Source organism: Ixodes scapularis, unplaced genomic scaffold (assembly GCF_016920785.2).
Source record: "Ixodes scapularis isolate PalLabHiFi unplaced genomic scaffold, ASM1692078v2 PGA_scaffold39__5_contigs__length_11793443, whole genome shotgun sequence".
In the NCBI taxonomy this organism is placed as follows: Eukaryota; Metazoa; Arthropoda; class Arachnida; order Ixodida; family Ixodidae; genus Ixodes; species Ixodes scapularis.
The window spans coordinates 1,198,904-1,219,306 of record NW_024609867.1 but is presented as its reverse complement, the minus strand read 5'-3'; the positions used below and the strand labels follow the sequence as shown (position 1 = coordinate 1,219,306).

At 43.5% G+C, this 20,403-nt stretch overlaps 2 pseudogenes; one reads left to right on the top strand and one right to left on the bottom strand.

Moving 5' to 3' along the window:
* Positions 1-13,106, bottom strand: part of LOC121047906 — a 56,039-nt pseudogene extending 42,933 nt beyond the window's left edge.
* Positions 13,107-19,198: 6,092 nt separating this feature from the next.
* Positions 19,199-20,339, top strand: LOC115316989 (annotated as a pseudogene).
* The last annotated feature ends 64 nt before the right edge of the window (positions 20,340-20,403 follow it).

The window sequence follows — 20,403 nt, the reverse complement described above, 5'->3', positions numbered from 1 at the left end:
GACATTGCTTAAAAAGAGCCCAGATAGATTTGTTAAACTTCCACCGAGGTGGCCGAGTCGGAAGTGTGACAGGATGATTGTGGTAGCCTAAAATAATGGGAAAATGATCGCTACAGTAAGGATTACAGACGACCGTCCATGACAACAGTGAAAGTAGTGTCGGTTGCATAAGTGAAATGTCAACTGATGTGAATGTAGTGTTGCTGAGGAAAAGTGTGTAGCTTCTTTCAAGTTGAGAAAACACAAACCTGATGAAAGTAAAAAAAAAATGCTTAATAATGCTCCTGGTGTGTCCCTTCGTCCACCTTCCCGGAGAAGGTTATGAGCATTAAAATCACCTACGAACACAAAAGGAGCAGGCAGTTGATCAGAAGGAGCTCTCGGTTCTTTGTATTAAGTTGGTAGCTCGGAGGTATATACAGAACAAATGGATATTAATCAGTTAATCAGTGTACGGACAGCAATAGCATTTCGTTAATATTAGCTGTCACTTATCCGATACAAAACCAATTAAATCTGGAGTACCATAAGGCAGTATACTGGGGCCACTACTGTTTAATATATACATCAATGATATCGTTAACACAGCAGAAAATGTAAACTTTATAATTTACGCTGATGACACCAGCCTCTTTTTTTCAGCTAAAGATTGCAATGAAATTGCTTGTGCTGCCAATAGAACCATAGAAAGTCTAGAAACCTGGGCTAGTTCGAATAATCTTATCATAAATAAGAAAAAAAAACAACAAAGGTGACCTTTTCAGCCCCAGAAATAGAAAAATATCACCCTAACAACGACATTTTCTTAGACTCCTCTCCAATCGATATAGTAAACACATTTAAAACTTTGGGGGTAATTTTCTCAAAGCACATGTCTTAGACCGAACATGTGGACTATTTAATTTCAAAACTTGCCAGAATAACTGGTATGTTACATAGACAACGTCATATTCTTTCTATTCGAGTTAAGCTGATTTTATATAACTCAATATTTTTATCTCACCTGATATACTGTCATCTAGTTTAGGGTACCACCACAAAAACTAATCTGCAAAAACTATTTTTACTGCAGAAAAGAGTGGTAAGGATAATATGAAACGTGCCATATAATTGTCACACTAACGATATTTTTGTTGGGCTGGGTGTTCTGAATGTATTTCAATACTATGATTTTAGAGTGTGTGTAAAATATAAACAGGAATATAGAGATATAAACAGCTTTTTGATACGCTTAGCATCTCTCGGAAACAAACGTATAACATATTGAACTCGCCATTTCAATTTCTGGGTAGTAAATGCATCTCGTGCTGACTATGGTTTACAGATTATTAAACAAACACTGCCAACGTTTCTGAACAAAAGGATCCGGTCTAACTTACGATATAGAATCCTGTAGCATGTGTGATATTAGCAGACATTTTCTATCAAAGTAATTGTCATTACACTGTATCCGTCGTAAGTGTTTTTCTTTTTTGTTTGCTCTTTGCTTTGAAATTGAGATAGTTTTTTTTATCGAAGTAATTATCTGATTACACTGATTCTTTCGTAGGTGTTTTTTGTTTGCTCTCTGCCTTTGTTTTCTTTTGTTGTTTCTTGCTTTCTATAATTTGTTGTTTATGCTTTTGCAACCGCTGTGCCCACTATTTTAACAATATCAAGCGAGCGTCGACCGCCGGGACGGCCAGCGTTGTGCCGCGGAAAAATGCGGCGTCACGGGAGAGATTAAGCGCGTGCGCACAAAGCTCTTTCTCTTGCGAGCGTCATATGCTAGGCTATTCCGTAGACCGCTCACAGCCCCTGCTCCGAGGCAAAGGAGGGCAAGGCGCTTGCTATGTCGAAGTGCATCACCAATACGCCCCTCCTCTTGAAATGCGTTGTCATCGCGCGACGCAGCAGAGGTTGGTTGCACTATCTATCCACGGGGCGCGGTGCCGCCGGGGCCGAGGTGCGCTCCGATAGCAAACCGAAACTTAAATACCGGTCGAATTTGAGCTGTTTTTCAGAAAGCCGTAAAATGCTTCGAGTGCCTTCTATCGTTCTGCAATTTGTTGATTTAGTGTTTTTCGATGATGCTGAGCAATTTTCTAATTTAAGCTATGTCCTTAAACACAATATTAAAAAGTTAATTACGCAAAAATAATTAACAACTTAATTACCCCCGGACTTTAATAATTTTCCTAAATGGGCCCCTGGACCAGGACCCAAACGCCACAACCCTTTTTTCGTTGCGATGAGTAGTTTTCGTTGGAGCGATTTAGCCTGCGTTCTCTGAAACTCCCTGTATATATCTATATATATATATATATATATATATATATATATATATATATATATATATATATATATATATGTGTGTGTGTGTGTGCGTGTGCGTGTGCGTGTGTGTGTGTGTGTGTGTGTGTGTGTGTGTGTGTGTGTGTGTGTGTGTGTGTGTGTGTGTGTGTGTGTGTGTGTGTGTCCAGACTATTTGTGTAGGTAAAGGAAAACGATATATAAATATGTTTCTCACTATTTGGCTACGTTGGCGGAAACTGAACGGCACAACTGTCTTGCAAGTAGCGTCCAATGTGCCAGTGCACGAGGCCCGTGTGTCGAACGGTCCTTGGAAACAAATGGTGGCCCAGCACTAAAATGAGCGGCCCGTGGAAGCGAATAGCGGCGGAGCAACCGCTCGTGGCACGTGTCTCTCGCGTCTTTACAACGATGGTTGGCGATACTTGAAAGCCTGAATTTTATCAAGGGACTTTATACTCTGTTTCATGCTTAGTGTGCAACGCTATCAAAGCTACTGGCGCGAGCATGGGGCTTGATCTCGTTGGTCATTTGCATGCGTTCTCGCGCAAACCAAACCACAGATGAATCAACGCCCTCGCGCCAGTAGCTTTGACAGCGTTGCACGCTAAGTAGGAAACAGAGTATAGGAAGATCCAAGCGCGGGCGTTTTGCCTGGCGTCACGGGGCGGTGCACGCGCGAGCATGCATGAAACTGAGTTTTCTGCCTCGCACAACGTCGACGCCGCGAATGTAGCCGAGGAGTCCTTATAATAGCCGAGTGGCGCTAGAGCGAAAAAACAGAAACAGCCGGCACCGACAAGCAGCATGCATGTGATGGCATACCTTTGGCACGACTTTCGGTCTCTCGGTTTTCGTGAATTAAACACAAGTGATTGCAAGCACGTCAAAGCTACATTCGCGTGCAAAGGTACAATCACGTGTTTGTGATTTGTCGGCGTCGGTTGTTTCTGTTGGTCGCTCGAGCGGGACTCGAGTATAACAGCTATTGTTGCATAGCAGATAAATAGAGATTGCCACTTTCCATTCATTTTAGAGTAGACTACGACTCGCCTGCAAACAGCAGAAGCAGATGCAGCTGCAGCACCTCAGCGGTCGGACGAAGCGCATGACTTGCACTTTTCGGTAGTCGAGAACTACCATTTCGAAGCAACGGCAATTGCCCAAAAAGTTCCTTGCGCAGCATCCACTTTCTGGGAGTGAATAAAACGGGGGATTATATTTCATATCAGAAACACGCACACACACACCTTGGAAATTATGACGAAATTCTGAATGATATTGAAATTAGTTCAAGGGTATCTCCGGTCAGAAGTCGAACCAAAGAAAATGACTGGTATTGATATACGGAGAATAAATACGAGCACTGCCAAAATATCACACTAATGGAAAACCGCGATTTACTCTTAAACCGATATTAAGAATACTATCACCAGCAGGGCATTCAACCGGCTGGCTGTTTCTCGGGCAACCTTGTGCACCGACGTCGTGTTCGTTTCCAATTAGTTATCTTGCTCGTACTGCCACTTCTTTCGCCGTGGTTTTCTGTTGCGTTCTTAACGCCCCAGCGGACGATTTCTGCTTGGTATATGTCATGTTTTAGCGGCCGTAGTTAATAAGTTCTCTTCGGCGATCGAGCACGAAGATTACTGATTACCAGCTCGCTCAAGCGCGTCGTGGTGCCAAGGTGGCATTCGCTGGCGGCCATAGTTTAGTCTATTCCTGCTCAGCGCCATCTTACGATTAGCTTGCGCAACGCTTCTGCAACGTCCATTGTACACCACCAAGATTGTAGTTCTCACAAGTGGGGGCTCATTCTGAGCCTGCGTTCATCCTGGTAAACTCATTTTTCGAGCGGCAACTATATTAATGTGTATTATTTGCTAGACGTTTGATATCTCCAAAGCAAAGCCTGACTGATCGGAACTGTTTTTGCGACTAGGTCATTCGTATGTTTTGCGGTACCACAACAGAGTTTGTGTCACACGATGGCTGGATGGACAGATGCAGACTTGCACGTAACCCGTTACAAGTATCGAAATTACTTGTAATCCCTTACATTTATCGGTAATTTAGTAACGGAACAATTACATATTTCCTTCAGTAATTTTAAAGTAATCCCCTTATATTTTTTACATAACGGATTCGTTGTAATCCGTTACATTTTTGCAGGACCAGAGCCCCCCCCCCCCCCCCTTTCTAAAGGAAAGGTCGTTTTTGTATTGGTAAAGTTAGGCGCAATGGACACTGTCACGCCCATTGACCAGCGCAAAGGGAGGCTTGGCTCTCTTGAGTTCTGCAAAGCCTTTTTTTGCAACACCAAGACCCTGAATCTATTTTCTTTTTACACCCTAACAACAATGTCATAAAATCCAAATAAGCCTTTCTACAAAAAATCAAGAAAAAAAAAAGGGAGGGGGGATATCCGCTTTTTTAGCGTCTTTGTTTTTTTTCTTTGCGATCAAAGGCGGGGAGAGGAGAAAACCAAGTGATTGTATGCCTCTTCGAGAGGCTCGAGCCGGTAAGTGCACAGAAAAGAATTAACAATGTCGTTCTCGGTTATAGTGACTACGACCATCTTCAAAATGTCACAACACGAGACAACGCTCTGTCTGCTTTAAAATCTACTGAAAGGGAAGTGATAATATGTGAAGGTGTTATTGCCACAAGCATCCTCGTTCGTTGCTGCACACTTATCATCTTCTCTTAGAAAACAGAAAGTATTTTTTTTTCTTCTTTCACATTATTTGAACCTGTTTTGAAAGCTACTTACTTTTTGTGGTCAAATTTCTAGGGTTGCCCCAGTTTATTTGTGAATTTCAGCCAGGTTACCTGCATCTCAGTCATCCTTTTTGTGAGTCATCTTTTTTATGTATTCCAGCACGACGCATCTTTACAAATAAAATATAAGAGATCTTTACAAATAAAACATAATGGTGGCTGACGTAGACTTGAGATTCTGGGCTTGAGGAGAGAGTGAAACTCATGTGTGGGGCCATAGTGTGGCTCAGTTCCCTGCCCTTCGCTGCTCGTGGCATCAGCGGAACTCTATCTGGAGAAAACCGGAGTGAACTGCAATCGGTCCGTGCTTCGAGCGTTTTTGAACGGCATCAAAAAAGGTACACACGGCAAACGTGCGTTTACATTTACTTGTTTTAACCGACGTTCTGATTATTTTTTTTTTATTACTTATATTCACATATTAAAAACGTTTTCTTATTCACCAACGCGCCTCAACCGAGGCTCGACCTGTTCAGAACCAAAGGAAGAAGAATATCGAGCCAAACCTTAAGTGTTATTTTTTTTTTTTTTATTTTTCATCATCATCATTGTCATCATTTATTAAACCTTAAAGGCCCTTACGGGCATTGCACAAGGGGGGGAGGTACTCACTGAAAAAACATTATATAAAAGAACCTTTCCAAAAAAACGCTCCTGGGCCGCCTCCATGTTGCTGATGCTGATGCGGCTGGTGCGACTCTCGCGCCCTCTATCAGCTAGAAATTTGCTGCCACTCTCTTGAACTGTGAAGAACCGCTCAGCGCGGTTCTCTACCTACGTTTTTGCGGTTTTGCATTCGACGTTTTCTGGTCAATCTTGAAAGTTTCCACTTAATTTTTTTATGCGTTCTGCGTACCCTTTGTGTGTTATCTTCCACTGTGAGAAATAGGGCTGGTAAGTGCCTGCCATTTGAGCTTTTCTGCTCGACATTCACGGGAAACGAAAGAGCTGAAGGACCTCGAACGGCCCTCGACGCGATTTTGCGAACATGGTTCTCCCCCCTTTCAGAGATAATCCGCGAAGAATCCTCAGTCAACTCCAAATATAGTTGTCCGAGTTGGGGTGGGAAACGGGTCACTCGCATTCGTTCCTTTGCCTTGGTGCTGTTGTGAAAAAAGGAAGCTCTCCTCAAAACGTGTCCCAAAACGAAGTCATCTCGGATTCCGTCCGATCGTGAAGATGTGACTGTCGTCGACTGTGACCGTGTTATTTGGGATCTTTCTCCAATAAATTATTTTCAGATAGCGCTGCATCGTGTGGTACGTACGATATATTGCTCGAATGTCAACACTTGCTAAATTGCAGGGTTGGGCAGAAATACTCAAAAATGTATTCGGAAATACAAATATTTAGCTAATATTCAGTATTTTAGCTACATTAAAATAGTAGCTAAAATACTGATACTGAAATATATCTGTAAAAGTGTATCGCGATACGTATCGGAAATACATTTTAAATAGAGGCAAAAAGTATTTGGAAATACAAATACAGGAATACATTTTACGTAGGGCAGATATACAAATACAGAAATACTATTCTGATGTTAGCCTGAGACTGAGGCAGGAAAAGAGGAAGTTTCAAAGTAGAAGAAAAAGGAACAGTCGAGGATACGTCTCTAACACAGCTAAAGACAAGTTTATTCGGTCACCCTCTTATATACACTCCACAATCTTCACCACAGAACCTTCGCGACCTCCAAAGCCAAAAGATAACAAAGAACTCATCTCTTTCCACCACAATAATCAAACGACCTTGACAATCCTACAAAGCCCCCTCACCAACACAACCTATCTCCTCTCTCCCGGAAGACGATCGACCTTCGCGTGGCTTTGGAGGTCGCGAAGGTTCTGTGGTGAAGATTGTGGAAAGTATATAAGAGGGTGACCGAATAAACTTGTCTTTAGCTGTGTTAGAGACGTATCCTCGACTGTTCCTTTTTCTTCTACTTTGAAACTTCCTCTTTTCCTGCCTCAGTCTCAGGCTAACATCAGAATGGTTAATTTCCACCAGCTCGCCTGCGCACTCACTACAATATCACAGAAATACTGATGATGCAGTACATTTGTCAAATTTGTTTGCGGCGCCAAATGAGATGAAGCTTGAAGTGGAGGTTATTTTATCCCGAAATTGCTTTCCCGTAGGTTTGGGACTTTTCCTTGAAAGTAGTGGTTTCGGACGACGAGAAGTCTTCAAAAGGCTTAAAAAAAAAACGTTCCATCAACGACTGACCGCGCACCCTTCCCTGACATTCTGTCTGTCTGACGAAAGATGCGAAAAGACTTCGATTTCTAAATAAATTCTATGTCATCCTAAATCCCATCAAAACGTCAAAGGACGGCTCCGTCAAAATTGATCACATGAGTTCACGGTGGAATGAACTAATATTCTTGATCTGTAGGTGTGGCCTTAATCATAAAACCTTACCACGCTGCTGTATGAGAGGAAAGGACAATACGTACTTTCGTTGTAGGTTACCTCGTTGAAGATCGTGCAGGCACTGTCAATTGGAATTTTCGAGAATAGTGAACCACCTGAAGCATCTGGAACACATGTGTCTTATCTTCTGTTACGGTTGAAAAAGCTATACGGTGGCATCCCTATTGCGAAGGTCCTTCCTGCCGATGCATGGATTGCAGTCCACAAGTTTCGCCTAGCATCTTCCAAACAGAGACTTCGCGGATTGCGACAGCTGATATGCTGATATTGCCGGCACAGGTGGGAGCTCTCCGAGAAACAGCGCGCTCGAGACGAGTCGCAGGTGCATGAACTTGAAGTCTGGGTTGGCACAACGAGGCCGCGTCTGGCCTCCTTCCTGGGTTTTGAATCACCAGAGCAGCGGGTCACGTTCACGTCGGCTGATAATGTACCCTTGAGCCGTGCAATATTACGGGCGCAGCCGCAGACGCGTTCGAATGTGTGTTGAACTTCACTGCGTGAGTCATCCTACTATTTCAAGTCAACCGCCGCCGGGCTCGTGCTGCAACGGACTGTGACTCAGCTTTGCCGGCTGGGTGTACTGTGTACGCTAAAGCAAGAGAGACGGTTAGCCGCGGGCATTGGATGCCAGCAAAGAATGACTCAAGAAATCCCTGCCTAAGGACCTGCGGCATCCACTCCTGGCACGCCACCTGGTTCGAGCCCCCGACTACGCAACACTTCTCAGAAGAGAGAAGAGCTCGCATAAAAAAAATGGTTTGGAGAATCAGAAGGAAACCTGGTCATCACAGTAACAACGCCCCAGCATCTCCTTGACCCTAATGCCCTCAGAAAAAAAAAAAAAAAAAAAAAAGAATTGTGCTTGGATTTGTATTTTTTTTTTTTTCGTGGAAGGGGGGGGGGGGGGGAGTATTTCTCAAGAAATGTAACGAAATACATTTCACCCTGGCTGTATCGCGATATAAAGAAACGTCCAAAATGTATTTCGATACAGGAATGCAGATACTGGTGAAAAAAAATGTATCGCGATACAGAAATACAAACAGAAAATGTATTTCTGAAATACTATCGCGATACAAATGTATCGCGATACTGCCTAAACCTGCTAAATTGTATGTCCGCGTCCTGTCCATCGGTAAACGCGTTATTTGTGAGCGTGAAAAATGCCTTCCTTTCGGCTATCTTCTGTTGTAAATTATTTTCGACAGCTAAGCGTTTTGTCGTTTGACATGCGGCTAATCGCGCGGTGCCGTCAAAACTTATCGTAAAAAAACTGCACAAACGCGTACTATACATTCCTGTCGCATTCGTTCTGTCGTGCGCGTACGCAACAAAAATGGTTTATAGGTTTTTATTGCTTTTTTTTTTTAGATGTGGTACAATACTTTCTTAAAGACCTCGGGGAAATGCATTCACCATGAAACACAAAATACAGCGGGAAAACTCAAGAATTTAGCCGTCAGCACTGTTTGAAACTGCGCCTATCGAAATCACATTTCATTCGGTTAGGATTAGCAGGAACGCCGGTGAGAGTCTAGCCTCAAACCCAGTGACTGGGCTCGAAAACGGTTTGCTGCCCCTGGGGTCGAGTGTTTCTTGGAAAAATGTATAGAGTGTCTATTTCCTGGAATTGACCACAAGGATTGATTACCAGGGTTGCCATTATTCTCGAGTCGGTAGTTTCGGTTTCACCGTGGATTCCCGAAACAAACTTTAGGCATGTGATTTACAAAGCTACACAAGGCATAGAAAAAAATACTGACACCTCGTAGTTCAGAAACAATTCCTCAACTAAAAGCCGTGGTTAACCTAAAATCGAAAAAATGTACCGGAGTTACCCTTGAATAAGAACTCTTCATGTCTACACAAAATTTGTTCTCCTTGATTTTATTCCAGTAAAAGCCTTGCGAATCTACAGCCATGTTATCAAGGACGTATTGTGCGGGAAACCTTACCTTCAGCCATGAAGTACACGAACTGCCCGATGGTGTTTTTGGCCACGTAGGTGTTCGCGCGTTCAAAGCCAGTAAATGCTGCAAAATGCGAGCATAAAGTTATGCCTTCGTAATATTTTTTGATGCGATACTGTTTTTGAACAAACCCTACGCATTTTCGCGTCGGTGCCTCGGTTGGTAACCAAATAAGCAAGCGGCATGCGTCTGTTATACCACGGGCATTTAGCAGCGGCAGAAGCAATATAACCTCGCGCTAACGCTGCGTTTTTACGCTATACGGGTTGGTGCATTCCTTCTTTAAACTTTCAATCTGAGATTACTCACCCTGCTGCTGCTGCTGCTGCTATTGCCGCAGCCACAGATGGTCTATTGCGTTGAGGCTCAATGTCCGATGAGGAAAGTGATCCCATTTGTATCGAATGTAATGAAACGCTTCCGGATAACATCACAGCCAGATGTTGTTCTGTTTGTGACTTTAGTTATCATTCGGAAACATGCGCACGTATGTCTCAAAATACTTCGAAAAAGAAAAGTGCCGAACCTAAAAGAAAAACGTGGAAGTGTCCGACGTGTGAAAAGGGGGAGGCAGGAAGTAACCCAGAAAAAGGAGAACGGAAACCAAGCAACGTACAGGATGCCGGAAGTACGCTCGAAGAATTTAACAAGAAGCTGTCTGCCATAATGGCAGTTCACAACAACGTTGACACATTCATGGAAATAAAAAAAATGAAAGCCGTTTACAACTCCCTGTAACACCGAATTAGAGCGCAGCTCTTGAGGAGGAGGAGGGAAGGATACTGGGGGTGAAGTGACCTGCGGGGGGGTCACGTGACCTTGGGGGGTCACGTGACGATGCCGATGATGTCATCAGTGATAATGACGATGACGATGCGGATGCCGGTGAGGTCATCAGTGGCGTCACTGATGACGTCATCAGTGACGATGACGATGCGGACTCCGATGACGTCGTCAGCGATGATGACGATGCGGATGTCGATGACGTCATCAGTGGCGTCACTGATGACGTAATCCGCGATGATGACGATGACGATGCGGATGCCGGTGACGTAATCAGTGACGTAACTGATGACGTCATCAGTGATGATGACGATGACGATGCGGATGCCGGTGAGGTCATCAGTGACGTCACTGATGACGTCATCAGTGATGATGACGATGACGTCATCGGGGAGGTCACGTGACCTCGGCGAGGGGGTCACGTGACCCTGGGGGGTTGTCACGTGACCTCGGGGGGGGGGGGGTCACGTGACCTCGGGTGTCACGTGACTCTGGGTGTCACGTGACCTCGGGTGTCACGTGACTTTGGGTGTCACGTGACCTTGGGGGCCACGTGACCCTGGGGGAGGGGTCACGTGACCTCGGGGGCCACGTGACCTTGGGATGACCTTGGGGGTCGCGTGACCTTGGGGTGACCTTGGTTACGCCGACGCCAACGGCGACGGCGACGCCGACGGCGACGCCAACGGCGACGCCGACGCCGCTCAAGCCGGGAACGGGCCCCTAAGAGCTGCGCTCTAAAACTACAGCTGAATCTATCGAGCACTCCGTCAAGGTCATGTCGTGCCAATACGACGAGCTGCTCTCCCAGATCAACCGACAGGAAAAAGGAATACCAGAGTTGAAAAACGGAAAGGGGAAGATGTAAATGACTTGAACTTACAACCAATAAAATTTGTTATTGACTTGTTAGGAGCACCGTTGACGTTTTCATTCACTCTTTCAATGTCTTCAGAAGAATTTCCTATGTTGATGCAAGTTGCAAAGGTTGTATTACTTCTTTAGAGTGAGGACAAAGCTGTGTTGGGAAGCTATAGGCCTATATCAATAGTATCCGATTTTTCTAATAGTTTTGTTTTAAACTCTTCGCGTTAAACTATCAGCATATTTGGAACGTTACTCGCTATTAGCAGATTACCATCACGGCTTTAGGAAAAGAAGACCTACATAATCGGCTGTACTGTCTCAGAAAAAAAAAATATCGAAAGCAAGCTCCTTACGTTAGCATATACGTGGATTTTTCTAAAGCCTTTGGTTTAGTTAATCACGAAATTCTTCTGAGGCAGCTACAACGCTACGGTATAAAGGGACCTACATTTAATTTTTTTGTGTTATATCGCTGAACGCGGGCAATATGTTAAAATCAATAGTTCAATATCATGCATCAAGCCGGTAAACGCAGGAGTACCTCAAGAAAGTGTGTTAGGCCAGCAATTGTTTATTTTATTACAATTAAAATTGAGCGTTGTGTTTCTGATTGCAAAGTTATAGCTTAGGCTGAAGACACTACACTTTTCTTGAGGGGTCATGTACATGTAACGAGATGGAACTGGCAGAAAATTGTATGCTTTCCAATCTTAGCCTTTGGGCCGAAGTAAATAAATTTCTAACTAACACGAGCAAAGCTAAATGCTTACTATTCCGTGCAAAAAAAAAAAAAGAATCAGTTCATCCTAATTTAAATATTAATATAGCTGACGAAGATATTGATATTGTGTAAATGTTTAAAATATTCGGCGTACTCTTTTCCGATACTGTATCATGGAATGACGGCGTAAACTATATTAACCAGAAAGTCAGAAAAGGCCGTAGGATTGTTTTCTAGATATCGCTCTATTTTCACCCCGTCTGCTAAGCAGATAATCTACCACGGTCTTGTTCGGTCATATTTTCTGTATTGCCATCTGGTATCGGGCACCACTACCTTACAAAATGTTAATACACTCCTAACCCTACCAAAAAAAAAAAAAAAAAAAAGCCTTAAGAGTGGTCGCGAATGTATAGTATTTTTTTCACACAGATCCGCTTTTCACGCGACTTAAGATTGTTAGGACAACGAACATGTATAACTTCCGCCTCCTAGCTTCATACAATTTTGCAGTAAAGAGTGAACGTAGCCGTATTCTCGAAATATCCAACTTACTTAGGCATACAAACATATATCGCACGCGTTTAAATGAATAGCGGTATACGTCCACCCCCGAACGAACTATGGGCTAGGTTCAATGAGGTACACTCTACCATACTTACTAAACACGTTTCTTCATAGGGGACAATTTACTCACAATTTTCCATTTGAAGCAATGATTCATATTCTTTCTACCCTGCGAATGTCAGTTGTATGCTATTGCTTTTCAGGCGTGCATTGTTAACTGGCGTACTAAGTAACAAGATCGTTTGCTATTTGGCTAATTTTTGCTTTGTATTGTACTTTGAGCTAAAAGTATGCCTCTGTGTACATATATACTTGCTTGTATTGCTGTTCATTACTGCGCGTTTAACTGATGTCGAATGCTAACTGCCACCTTAGAGCTGGGGCATCGTCAAGCTGCACCTGTTGCCTCTTTTTGTCCAAGCTGCCATCCTTCTTGTGAAAAAAGTTGTTGATTGATTGGTTGATATCTATACTTCTAGTTTTACGCCCCTACTTAAACCTTTTTGCAGTACGAGATGGTGAATATTGCAATTCCATTTTAACGGTAATGTGCACAGTGAATTTGACGACAATTTTGTTTCGTGTGTTCTACGCAGACCTTCCAAAAGGTGCACTTGTTGGTGAATCAGCACTTGGTCGATGCAGGTCAGGTACTCGAGGCCGGGCGGACACCGGTACTCCCGGGCCATTCGAGATTCCAAGGAAGCTGGAAGAAATTAAAACGGGCATGCCACACGTCAGTGTGTTGTGCCCGTTATCCAAACCAAGTAACGAAATGGGGTTAATCGTTTGGTGTCAGAGTTACGCGTTGCTGAGATTTATTACCATCCTATAAATGTAACTCTTTGCAGTTACAATGACTTCCAATTAGTAACGACCGTCACTTGTGCTGAGCTTTATATCTCATTACCATTCGGCACCGATAAGTTACGAATAAGGACTTTGAGATCAATTGACCTTTAACAGCGTGATTTTATAGTGTTGATTATATTTTTATCCAGATTGCCGAACATTTTTTTTTTCGACAAATGATGCCGCGGCAAAGAAAAAAATTTTTTTTTCAGCACAGTTTACAGAACTTGAGCTCATATGTTTTTCAGCTAAAACAAATCAAAATATAAAACTGAAGTAACGAGCAACGTGATTCGATGGATGCTACCGTAGAATAGTATAGAAAATACCTTACTTGTTAGTCATTTAGAAATCAAACAATTATGTTATTGCGTTAGTGAAAAACGCTACACGTTGCCCCTAACGTCGTTGATAGAACACGTTACTTCAAACATCGCTACACGTCGACCGTGTCCGTGTATGGCGACCGTGTACATTTGGGCCCGTTTCCGGACGTTCTCGAAAGTTTGTTTCAAGCGTCCAGGATTTTAGGGAGCGCGCATTCGCCTCTGTATCATGCTCATGACGTAGGCCGTGTCCTTTGTTGCAGCTTTTCTTTTCTGCGTGTCTGACCTCACAGACACCGGAACATGCAAAAGGATGTGAGGGAGCTTCCGCAAGCGGATCATATGCCCGGCGATTGTTTTTAGCTACCCCAACTTGTTATATTTTCGAAATCACCGGCTTTTACCCTTTCCGATATCCTATTTAGTTTTTTGAAATTCAAAATAGTTATTGCAAAATCAGCGAGTGAAAAAGATTCCAAAGCCAACATATCAAAATACCCGCGCTTTTCAGTTTCATGGCGTCACGGGAAGGCAGGTTTGCAGGTCGAGCGGGCACCCTAAAAAGGGACTGTGCCGAACGTTGGTTTCGTGCTGCTGCGCGGGTGCTGGCGCAAGCTTCCGAAGCGTTCACTGGACACTATGAAAATACACGTAGTCCGTTGGCAACGAAGCTTACAGTTTAAAGAGTGAACTCTTCCCTTCTCCTAACATGACTTTTTCAATGTTGCCAGTGAAGACTTCCACGTTAAAAAACAAGGTGAAGACCACAATTGTAAATGCAAGGACTTCGCCAACTTTCTTTATTTAGGCCTAATATTGGGGTTACCACTTCAGAAATGTTTCTTTTCGTGAGTTTAGTGAATTTTCAGGCATATCGGGGACTATAAAGAAAATGCCGAAGCATATGCCATGGGAAAAAGTATTGAAAAGCCTGGATGGGAAAAGGATATCATAAAATGAATTTACAACGAAAAACAAATTTACAACGGCGCGAATAGAATTTGTATCAAAGGCGTGGGTCATCGGAGGCACAAACTCAATATTAAAAATATGGCTTTTCTAGTAAACTGCAAGAGGAAAAAAGAAAACAGAAAGTTGCCCAGTAGCGAAAGCACATGCACTCCGTAATTCTCCACATGGCTGTCGTATCGCGGGAGTCGCGGGTTGGACGGCTGGACTAAGCGGACTAAGCGATGACAGTGAACCACCGGGCGTCGGACCTCTACTTCACAACTCTGGTTCGCGGTACCGGCGAATCGTTCTAGCTTCGAAAGAAAAAAAAATTACCGAACAAAACAGTTAAGATTTATTCCGTACGACACGCCCGACAACCAAGCTTATTCGCACGAAGACGTCGCCGAGTCGTCGCCCCCTAAAGTAACCACACCCTGGGAGACTAGCGTCATTGCCTTCCCTGCCTGCTAGACGGACACAAACAGATACTAGCATACAGACGACTAAAACTTCTCATGGTGATCAGTCGACGTAGGGAAAAGTAATGCCACTGTAAACTTTAAGACATAAATCACATCGGAAAGCGGAGCAAGCAGTTCTGTACTGTTTTTTCCCTCCTCCCTTTCTTCTTGTGTGAAGAGAGATCAATACACTTTAAATGGGAGCATGCACGCTACATAGATCAAGGGGCGAAAGTAACAAACAAACATAACTTCGTAAACCAAACATGGCCGCACCTTACATCTCATCAGCACACTGAACGATGGTTGTCTCCTTTACCTAATAAATGACAATCTCAGCCAGGTATAGCGTTCGGCTGGCCAACATCCAATTCCCCCCTCCTCCTTGAAAAGTTTCTGGCAATGTTATCAATCGCCTGACGTTGTACTCACCGAGCCGTGGCTTTCCTCTACAATGCGGAGCAGTGAGATATTCGATTGTCAAAAGCGGTTTAACGTGTATCGTTCCGATAGGCAGTTTGGATCTGGGGTGGTGTACTAATTACAGTAGCTGACTATATTGTATCCTATTGTGTGAACTTGGCGTTAATATTGAGTTTCTTTGCGTTTGTTTTGATGTGAATTATAAAAAAAAATATATTATTTGTGTTAGCTATCGTCCGCCGAAGTGTACCTCTAGTTTTGTAAACGAACTTCATGATGCTATCAATATGGTTGTAACAAGGTTTCCAAACAGTCCAATATTTCTTCTAGGTGATTTTAATTACCCAAACATGTCTTGGGGGCACGAGAGCCCGTTTCCTGATCCATTTTCGTCGGAGTGTTTTGATTTCTTGAACACGTGTTCCTATATCAACTTATCGCAGCTAGTTACAGAACCCACAAGAATTGCAGCCACATCAGCAAATGTTCTTGACCTTGTTCTATCCGCCACACCTGACTTTGTATCCCTAATATCTCATTTACCAGGACTAAGTGATCACTGCTCGTTACTTGTCTCTCTAAGCATACCAAAATGTAATAGTAGAAAAAAGATAAGACTTATTTGAGACTACCGAAAAGCTCATTTCGACGCTATAAACGATGCCCTGAGTCAGTTCGTAGATTACTATTTTGTTTACTGCTCCGAGCATTCCGTTGAGCCGAACTGGAATATTTTTAAGGTTCAGGTCGCCGTCATCACCGACAAGTACTTTCCACTACGATCTGTAACGTCTCACCTTCAATCACCGTGGTATAACCCATCACTGAGGAGGCTATCGATCAAGAAAAAGAGATTGTTTCGTGCCGCTAAATCTTCCAGTACCTGTAACCGGTGGGAATCTTATCACAACGCCAATGCAGTTTACAAAAGTGCTATTCAAGATGCAAAAAAACGAGTATTTTCACGTTAAGCTACCGTCTATGTTAGCCACTAACCCAAACCAGTTTTGGAATGTAGTTAGTAAAAAATAAACATTCGTAATTTCACTCAAGGCCGCCGAACGGAGATATCATTTCTAATTTTCTAGCGATGAATATGCTCGCGTTTTGAATGATGTTTCTAATGAGTCCTTTCAAACTCTCATTAACACGCCTACTTGCAGATTCGACGCGAGTGATTTTTTGCTTATGGTGCCCGTTCTTGTCGATCCGATTGGTATTGTTAGAATAATCGATAACTTAAAACTTTCTTCCTCTGCTGGCACTGACACAATTAACTCAAAGTTCCTAAACAACACAAAAATGTATTGCTCTTTGATATTATCTCAATCTTTTTCCCAGTCGCTTTCGATTGGAGAGTTGCCTGCTGATTGGAAGATAGGGAAGGTGGTACCACTCCACAAAGGTGGTGATAAATATTGCCCGGGTAACTAACTATCGACCAATTTCGCTTACTAGCATTCCATGCAACATACTAGAACATATCATCTACTCACAACTAGTTCAATTTTTAGAATATAACCTTTTCTTCAGCACCGCTCAGCATGGCTTTCGTAAATCCTTCTCTTGCGAAACGCAACTTTTGTCATTCACCCATTATTTGCACCTAGCGGGTCCCAGTATGACTCCTTTTTTTTTAACTTTTCCAAAGCATTCGATAAAGTTTCACACAAGCTGCTGCAATTAAAGCTTAACAGTCTTAACATTGACGCAAATGTTCTGTCCTGGATAACTCTTTCTTTCCTAATCGTTCTGAGGTTTGGAACCGTTAACGATGAAGCATCACCACTCGCCTCCGTCGATTCTGGAGTACCACAAGGCTTTGTATTAGGTCCGCTATTGTTTCTTATCTATATTAACGATTTGCCGAATTCTGTATCTTCTTCAATTAGTTTATTCGCTGATGATTGTGTTATTTACAGAGAAGTTACTAACGCCCTGGATGTTCTGAATTTACAAGCTGACATTAACCATGTTTCAAAATGGTGTGAATTATGGGGGATGGAACTTAACACTACTAAATGCAAGGCCATGAGAGTATCGCGTAAATGTAATGTTCCTTCTTATTTCCTCGAAAATGTCCCCTTACTTTCTGTCTCTTCTTATAAATACTTATGTGTTTATATAACCTCAGTTATTTCCTGGCAAATGCATGTTGAGTATGTTATTAATAATGCTAATCGTATGCTGGGTTATCTAAAACGAAACTTTTTACTTGCCCCTTTATCTCTGAATCTAACCCTGTACAAAACGCTTGTACGCACTAAATTACAATATGCTTCTTCTATCTGGAACGCCGCTCTTTTCAAACTAACTAACGCTCTGGAATCATTAAGAATAAACGAGCAGAGCGATTCTGAACTAACTTTCATCGCACCGCAAACGTGAGCTCCATAAAAACTAGCCTATCGTTGCCTAACCTCACTTTACATCGCCAAATAGCTCGCTTATGTCTCTTTCATAAGATATACCATACTAACTCATTACTTGAAAACCGACTGCTGAATCATCCGCCTTATATTTCGTCACGCATTGATCATATGTATAAATTAGACATTCTTAAATGTAACACTAATGCACTCCGAGAGTCATTCATTTCGAAAACTTCAGTGGATTGGAACCACCTTCCCGCATGTATCGCAACAATTATTCCTGACTACTTATTTAGAACTGCCATAAATAATCTATACTGGGCAGATTGAGCTACAAAGTGTACTACTGCCACTAACCCCCACTCCCATTTGTAATGCAGGTGGCCTTGAGCTCAAGTTCGCGGCAGTATGGCTCTCTCATGTAGTTACTTATGCCCCTGTCAGACGGGCTATTTTAGTGTCACTACAAGCGAGTGCACTTCATCCCGTCGTAACACACGCCAAGTGTGTTGGTGCTACACGGGAAAACTTATTGTCACTTCAAAATGATGGCAATGACGATGGGCAAAGTAATGGGCACGCGAAATATTGAAGTGCATGCGCATATTTTCATAAATAATTTCGTCGTCTTATTAAAAACACGTTACCACATATGGTTGCGCTAAGTCACGAGCTTTAGTTCAAAGTTAAATCCAATTTCATAATTATGATCAACCATTACAAGCCAGTGATACACGTCCGCACGCCGGTACGATGTTCATCGAGATAGAAACGAGCAGGGGTGGGGATTGAACCCAGGACCCCTGGGTTCTGCAGCGCGAGCTTTTACTCCGCGTGCTCCGAGCTGGTGTGCGCGAGTTCACTGGGCCACTCGCCATAACGAAACATCATGGAGTGTGTGGAGGACGAGCTGGAGGGCGGTATCCGCGATGTTGGACAGTGAAAGCGCCTGGTTGGGGCACTTTTCTCCGTGAGAACCCAACGCCTTTCAGATGAGAGGCAGCTGGACCTGGATGCCGACGCAGAGGCAAGAATTTCAAGTGAAATCGATCAGCAGCTGCAGGCCAATGCCTTCACCATAGCCGCTCCCATGACCGACAACCTACCCGTGATCAGACGAGAACGGTGGAGTTTCCAGAGGAATGAACGGTGGTTCGAAGACACCTTGCCCCATTTGGGCGAGTTCCATTTCAAGCAAGTCTTTCACGTCTCTCCTGCCACCTTGAGATTCCTAGTGGGATCATGCAAGTGCCTCCTGGAGCGAGAGAGAACCAATATGAGGGAGCCAATCTCCCTTGAGAAGCGAGTGGCAGTAGGGTTGTACCGTTTGTGCTCGAGCGCCGAAGACAGGACAATCGCGCACTTGTTCGGAATCGGTCGCTCAACCGTAAACATGCTGTACAAAGACTTCTGCGATGCCGTGATTCAGAAGCCGGGAAACGTCTGGCTCCGGATGGTGCGTTCGGACGAGATGACGGCACACATGCGCGAGTTCTTCGCTGTTTTTGGATTCCCGCACGCTGACGGCGCCCTGGACGGCTGCCACTTTCCAGTGTCGCCACCTAAAGAGCATGTAACGGATTACCACAACTACAAGGGGTGGTAGGTGTCTCTTTATGCTTTTCCCGCATTACTTGTTTGCTAGGATAAATATTGGTCTACAGACTGCAATTTGCGATATGTTTACGAATTTGGAAGAGAGATGAGAGGCCCTTGCTATAAAGTGCTTACTGACATCATCCAATTGAATTTAAAAAAAAGGGTTTAGGTGTAGTGCTCCTGAGTCATTGTAATTATTTTGAATTTGATGTAAAAACTCTGCTTCTTTTTTCTACAGGAATTAATAATTTTAAACTCTATTCATTACTTCTGAAACATGCCATCTTTATGCTTATTGGTCTTTTTTTTTTCTTTCTTAACACAGGTATAGTATCATCCTTCTGGCGTTGGCTGACCACCGGTACCGTTTCCGGTACAAAAACTTGGGAAGCCCCGGCAGGTGCCATGACGCTAACGTGTACGGACGTTCAAGACTGTGCACACTTGTTGACGGTGATATCTTCTGGTCTCCTGTGCTAGTGATTGAAGGTACTGTTGTAGAGCCAGTTATCTTGTGCGACCAAGCATTCCCTTTAACTGCGCACCTGCTAAAGCCGTACCCAAATGCCTCAAGCGACACGCGGGAAGCTTCCTTCAACTACAACCTCTCAAAGACGAGAAGGATAGCCGAAAATGCCTTGGGCAGACTGAAAGCTCGCTTCCAGTTTATTATGAAAAGAATGGAATGCCACCTGCAAAGCGCAAAGGCAGCAATTAGGGCCGCATGTGTACTTCATAACATCTGCGAGGAATTCAGAGACAAAGTTGAACAGCAGTGGGAGCAAGAAGTCCGTGAGCTTGACTCTTTATATGCACAGCCAGCTCGCAACACTAACGTGTGTAATGGGAGAGGCGAAGAAGTCAGGGAAGCACTGGCAGACTAGTTTTGGAAGCGGGATCAGCGTACATCGGGAGCAGTTACAGCAGCCAGTTAACAACGCATCTGGAAGTGGCTCACCCTACACTAGGCACAAGTAGAGAGGCCAGTTGACAACACAG